This window comes from Protopterus annectens, chromosome 1.part1 (assembly GCF_019279795.1).
Source record: "Protopterus annectens isolate FY-2018-M chromosome 1.part1, PAN1.0, whole genome shotgun sequence".
Taxonomy (NCBI): Eukaryota; Metazoa; Chordata; order Ceratodontiformes; family Protopteridae; genus Protopterus; species Protopterus annectens.
The window spans coordinates 1,960,179,258-1,960,186,190 of record NC_056726.1 but is presented as its reverse complement, the minus strand read 5'-3'; the positions used below and the strand labels follow the sequence as shown (position 1 = coordinate 1,960,186,190).

General features: G+C 35.7%; 1 non-coding gene across 1 annotated transcript; it reads left to right on the top strand.

Moving 5' to 3' along the window:
* Positions 1 to 5,276: 5,276 nt before the first annotated feature.
* TRNAI-AAU lies at positions 5,277 to 5,349 on the top strand. The gene has a single exon. It is a non-coding gene; the product is annotated as a tRNA-Ile (tRNA).
* The last annotated feature ends 1,584 nt before the right edge of the window (positions 5,350 to 6,933 follow it).

Below are 6,933 nucleotides of genomic sequence, written 5' to 3'. Positions count from 1 at the left end.
GCTGGAAAGACAGGTTTGTCTCCCAGAGGCTGCCCCATCTCTGGAATAGACTTCTCATACACGTCAAACAAAGCATCTCTCTGATCCTCTTCAAGCGCAACCTTTATGAGTGGATGGGAAACCACAAATTTGTCCCAGGGGTTCCACCTGTGTCTCTCATTGACAGGGGCGACAGGTGTTGACTGAGGTTTCAGTTTTGGGGTTAGACCCTTGGCTAGGCTTCTAAAGGCCCCAGGGCCATTAGCCTAGTAACCTGCTATGATCCTATGAATTATGGTTTATCTTTTGCAGCACTTTCTATTAAAATTGCCATGTTCAGTGCTCATTCTAAAATTAAATCTTTTTCTGAATAGATTCCTTTAGTACTTTCACAATGCATTCCACATATGAACCTCAGCAATGCAGTGAGGTGTGCTCTTATTTTTCATCTGCTTTCAGTTATAGAATCTAAATCGTTTAGCTGTAGCACTAGGCTTTGGACTCATGTGGTTCTGTAAAATATCAACCATGTCTTTAATTTTTTTTATTTCCTAATTTTATAGATGTTAACAAGGTGTGCAGAATGTTATATGTTTTGGTGCACATTGGGCTAAGCAGGGTTGCAACTTTCTTTTCATCTTGCATGGAGATAACTGCAAAGTATAGCTCCACATGTTCCATATAGATTTCCCATTCCTTGTCAGCACTGTAACATTCATTGATTTTTCTGACTGTGGCCATTTTCGCTGCTCATTCTCAGTATTGGTTTTGCTCTTTTCTTTAAGGGTCCTGTGAAATTTCACAGTCCCTTTTTCATTATTGAATGTGACTTTTATCTATCTTTGGAGCTTTCTTTAATGTCACTAATTTGATGGTGAGTTATTTCATGTTCATCATTACTCTTTTTTATCTTACTTTTACAACATGGACAAAACTAAACAAACTATAAGTGCACAGCCCTCAATGCTGATTTTGTTGACTGTATTGATAAATTCTTTCGATATGCTTCAATGAGACTAGGATTAAATGCACACGCGCGTTTATATATCACGGTAGTATCACTGCTCATTAGGAAAAAATGGCACCTTAAGACAATATATAACATAATTTACAGTGAAATAGAAGAAATTGATAAAATTATGAGCTTTGCTTCAATAAAAACAGATCTATGAACATTTGCCATTGCAAACCCTTTCAAAAATTATCAAAATATGTATCTTATGCTACCACCTGATAAACTATGACTCTGCTGTTGTACCCTTGAAAACAACCTCCAGTTGTTTTGGGGGGGTTTGTGTAGCTGATGTGATTGTAGCTTGTGAGTATAATCACATTCCATGATGTAATGATGCAGTATCAGGGTAAAAGTCCAACTTAGTGAAGTTATAAAGAAACATTTACCAGATTTCTGGGATGATCCACCTCTCTCAATATATATATATATATATATATATATATATATATATATATATATCTATATATATATATATATATATATATATATATTTATAGTATTTATTTATATTTATTGACAATTAATTACTTGGAAAGTCTGATTGTGTAGAAGCCCATTTTCAGTGGAGGCTGAAAACCTCCAAATTATTACAAAACATTTTAAGAACAATAATTTTACAGTCTTCAAAAATAAAACAAAAACATCTGTAGTTTAAATAATTTAATGAATTAGACATAATATAAAAACATTGGTTAAGAATTGGTACAAGGTATATGACAATTATTTAATATTTAGAGAAATTTTAGACAAGTTTTATAAAGAAGTTAAAGGAAAATTAGTCTAATATGAATAGGAATTGCATATATATATATATATATATATATATATATATATATGTATATATATATATATACACATATATATATATATATATATATATATGTGTGTGTGTGTGTGTGTGTGTGTGTGTGTGTGTGTGTGTGTGTGTGTGTGTGTGTGTGTGTGTGTGTGTGTGTGTGTGTATGTATATGTGTATATATGAGTCTATGACAGATGTTTGAAGTAGCAAAACTTTGAAAGCCTGTTACACCCCTAAAACAGTTTGAACCACAAAGATTCAGAACAAAACACAAAATCTATTTTTTGCAGTTGGACAACCCCCCCTCATTAATTATAAATACCAACTCCAAGAGCACCCTACAGAGGGGAAAGGGCAGATTCCCAAAGCCCCACTGTATTACGTATGAAATTGCACTGAAAAAAGGTCAGTACCTGTGATCAGCTGATTTTCAATCGTCTATATCAGCTTTTTTTCATTTGGAAAGTTGAAGCTTCAGTTGGGTGAAGGGAACCCATTTATAAGTGTGAATATCTATATATATATATATATATATATATATATATATATATATATATATATATATATAGATAGATATAGATATAGATACAGACATAGATTTATGTAGCTGTAGATACACACACACACACACACACACGCACGTGTGTGTGTGTGTGTGTGTGTGTGTGTGTGTGTGTGTGTGTGTGTGTGTGTGTGTATGTGTACATGTGTTTATAAATGCATTTATGTCAAGGCCATTGTCTTTCTGTTTTAAAGAAATTGATGCACATAACTTGATCCAACAGCTTTGTTGGTTTTGAAGAAGTGATTTTACAGGAACTTGAATTATGGTTATGAGGTACTGTCTTTCAGGTATGGTGGTAGAGATTAACAGGAGTTTAGGGCATAGCATGAACAGAAAGATGGGACCACAGTGAATGTGGCTATTCAGATAGAAGGTAGTGTAATAAAAATTGCTTACTATATAGCTTTATTGGCCCTAGCTTTGCAATTATGTTTTGCTCTGGGCATACTGTACTTACTAGTTTATTTATTCAAATATTTATGAGTTAATATTTATCAGATTGTATTAATCTGTGAAATATGAAAATGTTATCTCCATAAGGGGTCTATTGCCCCTTTTTATAGAATATGAAGTTATATAAATTTCAATAAAATTTATTACTGAAAAAACATTTTTACAATTATTCAGTATATGTAGCTGTAAGTGAAATATCTTTTTTTTTCTAATTTACTCTTTGCTGACAGTGTTAGTCCCACTAGGCAAGTGTCCTCTTTTCAGGGGAGGCCCAAGGTGATACTTATATTGACTAGTGGAAAACTGGCCAGTGGACCAGGGAAGTTCCCTTACTGTTTTTTTTGATAAGTACCATGGGATCTTTTACATTTACATGAGTTACCACCAGCTCAGATAAATAGGACTATTTTTAAACCTCTTTTCACCTAGATTTTATCAGCTGTTCTTCCAGAGTGATGATAGTTAAAAACATAACTTACTAGTTCAGGGCAGATTTCTAATTTCTCAAACAGTGGTATGTGAATGTTGTATACCACATTATGAGCCCGGAAACACAGGAGTCGAATACAGTTATGTCAAACTCCTGCAGTGACATGTGTGTACCCATACAATCTGGTTTGAACTGAATGAGAACATGAGTTGGAAAGAGGACGGGAAGTAAAGCTATGGATTTCACATTACAAAGAAGGTAGATAGGCAAGTGACAGACCATGAATCATTAGACTGAGGCCACTATTTAATTGTCAGTGGTCATTTACATGATGTGCTATTTCCTGGAGAGTACATATAATACAGCTGCCTGAGGGACAAATATTTTGGTACACTGTTGCTTTCTAAGTCCTATACTCATCACAATTTAGATCAACATGACTTCAGTGGGACTGTGTAATCCAGGGGCCCAGGTGCAAACTAATCGGGGCTTTCTGAATTGTAAACTACCAGGCAAACACCTTTCAATAGATTTGCAGGCAGATATACACCTTTATTTTTCAAAAATCACCATATCATTACCTCTCACCAAATATACAAAGTATCTTGGTTACAGCATTTAAAAAATAATTCATGCAATTAATGTCTCCAATCTCTGGTAAATTTAATAATGACTGAACACAGAGACCAAGATACATAGGCATGTTTTTGTACATTCAGGCTAGGCCAGCCATTCTCCTACTTTAAAATGTATTTTTGTAACTTACAACCATATTACATTTCTGCTTTATAACACTAATGTGACTCAATATGTATATATGAATGGAAGAAAAAGAAGGTGGGAGTGGTTAATATCATAAGTGAAGAGATTAAACAGGCTGTCCTGCTCATTTTTCAAGGTTACATTATCATTGCTAATAAAAGGCATGCCAAATTTCATTCTTTCATATATGACTGTTAACATGATAATTCAGTATGCTGCCAAAGTTCAACAGTCATTTCTGCTTGTCATTCAGATAAAGGCATTATTTCTATTTTACTTCTCAGAGCGGGACTGCAGCATGTTTCTCATCTTCAATAAATACTTTTCTTTACAATCAGATAAGTGTTTAATTGCTAGTTGTACTCAGTAGGTGAAGTTTGCCATTGAATATACAGGTTTCAGTTTACAGCCATGATGGAGAAACAAAATGATTTCAGAAGGATTTCCTTAAGGCAGCTGGTCAATACCGGCAATGACACAAAGCAGAAAATTCAGGTAATTTAAGGTATATCTTACAGTAACACTCTGAATAGGGAAATGTGTAACAGTTGTGAAGCAGTCATTTAGCAGAGCTATGAGCAGTAATCCAAGGGCAGAAAAAAAGAAAAAAAAAACAGAACAGGAAGTCATAGTTTCATTCACATATATTTGTATTTATTTATTTTTCACTTCATAACCTATAGATCCATTTTAGGGGTTCACTAAGGTGCTTGAGTCCCAGACATTATCTTAAAGCCAGGGACTTGTGCAACTTCTATCTCAGCTAGGGTGCAGTTCATGCTTGAGCTACAGTACACATTCAGGCAAGCAGCTGTGGAGAGATTTTAGGATTAAGGACTGGGAGAGGGTTTTAGGATCAAGGAACAAGTGGATAAATTTTAGGCTTAGGGAACAGGAAGAGAGTTTTAGGTTTTCAGAGCAATTTGGGAATTTAGGTTTAGGTTGGGGGTTGGAGTTTTAGGTTTAAGGAGCAGTAAGGGAGTTTTAGGATTAGTGAGTGACTGAGGAATTTTGGCTTAGGGAGGAAAGTTGGAGTCATAGGTTTAGGGAGTAGAAAGAGAGTTTTAGGGTTAGGGAGTGATCAGAGAATTTAGGTTTAGGAAAGGGGTTAAAGTTTTAAAGATCAGGGACTTTAGAGTTAAGGAGAGATAGAATGGAGGTTTAGGGTAGGTGACTAAGGAATCAGTCTGGGAAATGAGTGGGAGTTTTAGGTTTAGGCTTTAGGTTCAGGTAGGGCTATGTAGCTTATAGGACCAGGTGTTGGGAGTTAAGTGGCTCTGTAGCTCAGGGGTTAGAGCAGTGGTCTAATAAACCAGGGGTCATGAGTTCAAATCTCATCAGAGCCTGTGTTTCCCTTCCTGGAGGGACAGGTTCATAACCCAGAGGCTCCCTTCGCTCTGGAATAGAATTCCAGTTCATGTGAGGCAGAGCACCTCACTGAATCTCTTCAAGAAGAATCTCGATAAGTGGATGGGGGATCGTAGGTTTGTCCCAGGGATTACTACTGTGTCACTATTAGACAGAGGCACAGTAAACTAAACCTTAAAAAAGGGCACAGTATACTCAAATCAAGGGGTGGCGTAAGCCATACTGAATCGGGCTAGGCTTATAATTGCCCCAGGGCAGATAGCCTAGTATGAACCTATGAACCTATGAACCTATGAGTGCTATGCAGAAATGAGAGATTGGCTAGAGGGAGTTAGATCACTGGCTTTTTTGAGCAAGTGGCAGAGAGCAGGTGTACAGCAAGCTACCAGCATTTGAACATCTGTAATAGAACCCTCTTTTAGACATGAAATTATTAACAGGATACAACACTTTTTATTACACAACCAAGAAGTAGTTAAATAACAATCATACTTTGGTAAGTCAGCATAGCATTTAGGTAATACATGTGGCATGTGAAAAGTTTATGACAAGTTATAACAAATCACACATAGTATAATGAACATAAATCAGTAATATATATTAATTGTGTGACAAACATTCAATGTGACATAACATTAAGTTACAGTAAGTAACACTGAAATACAATTAATACATTGGAGTTATTTGCATGAAACAGGAAGTTAAACATTTGGGGTTTATTTTGAGCAGTGTAGAATGCTAGAGAGATACTTTCAATATAGTTATGGATTCTTCTTGAGAAGTTTTAAGGTGGTGTTTTTGAGGGAAAAATAAGAGGAGATTGTGTTTAACCAATGTATATGCAATCTGAGTTGTTGAAAACATGGTTTTGAAGAGAATCAGGTTAGATTTATGGGAGCATTGTTTTAGGTAGTGAGATGAGAGTATAAGACCTGCAGTGGCTGTGAGGTAGGTGGATTATGGGAGCTTGAAGATATGGTTGTGAGATGACTGATGTATGTTGACTGCAGGATTAAGTTTAGGTTACAAGAGGGCTGCCACACATTGGTAGTTGTGAAGATGATTATTTTGTACAGCAGACTGTATAGGCTGAGTAGAAATAATCACTGTATGGACTGATATGATTCCATGCATCTCCAGGCACAATATATTCTAGCCTTATCATTCTACAAACTTTATTTTAAACCTTTGTTAGCTAATAACTGAAAATTCAAGCCTAAGTCTCACCAAAGACTGCTTACAGCATCTACTCTTTCCATATCACAGTTAACTCCTTCTGATTGTCTCTTCTGCTCCTTTAAAACCTTTCCATTGCAGAACTAAAACTGTACAATAGCCTACCTTTAAATGTCCAAATATTCTCTTCCTCCGAGACTTCCAAAACACAGTAAAACCCCAGACTTTTGCCCTAACTAGCTGTACATGCTTCAGCAATCAGTCTAACATATACTAAATTGTAAAACTACTCATTCCAAATTTAATTACAGTCACTGGCTGGAACATAAACACTTCCATAGACCTGACAGACTTCTGATAATGTTTAGCTTCACAATTCCCATGCT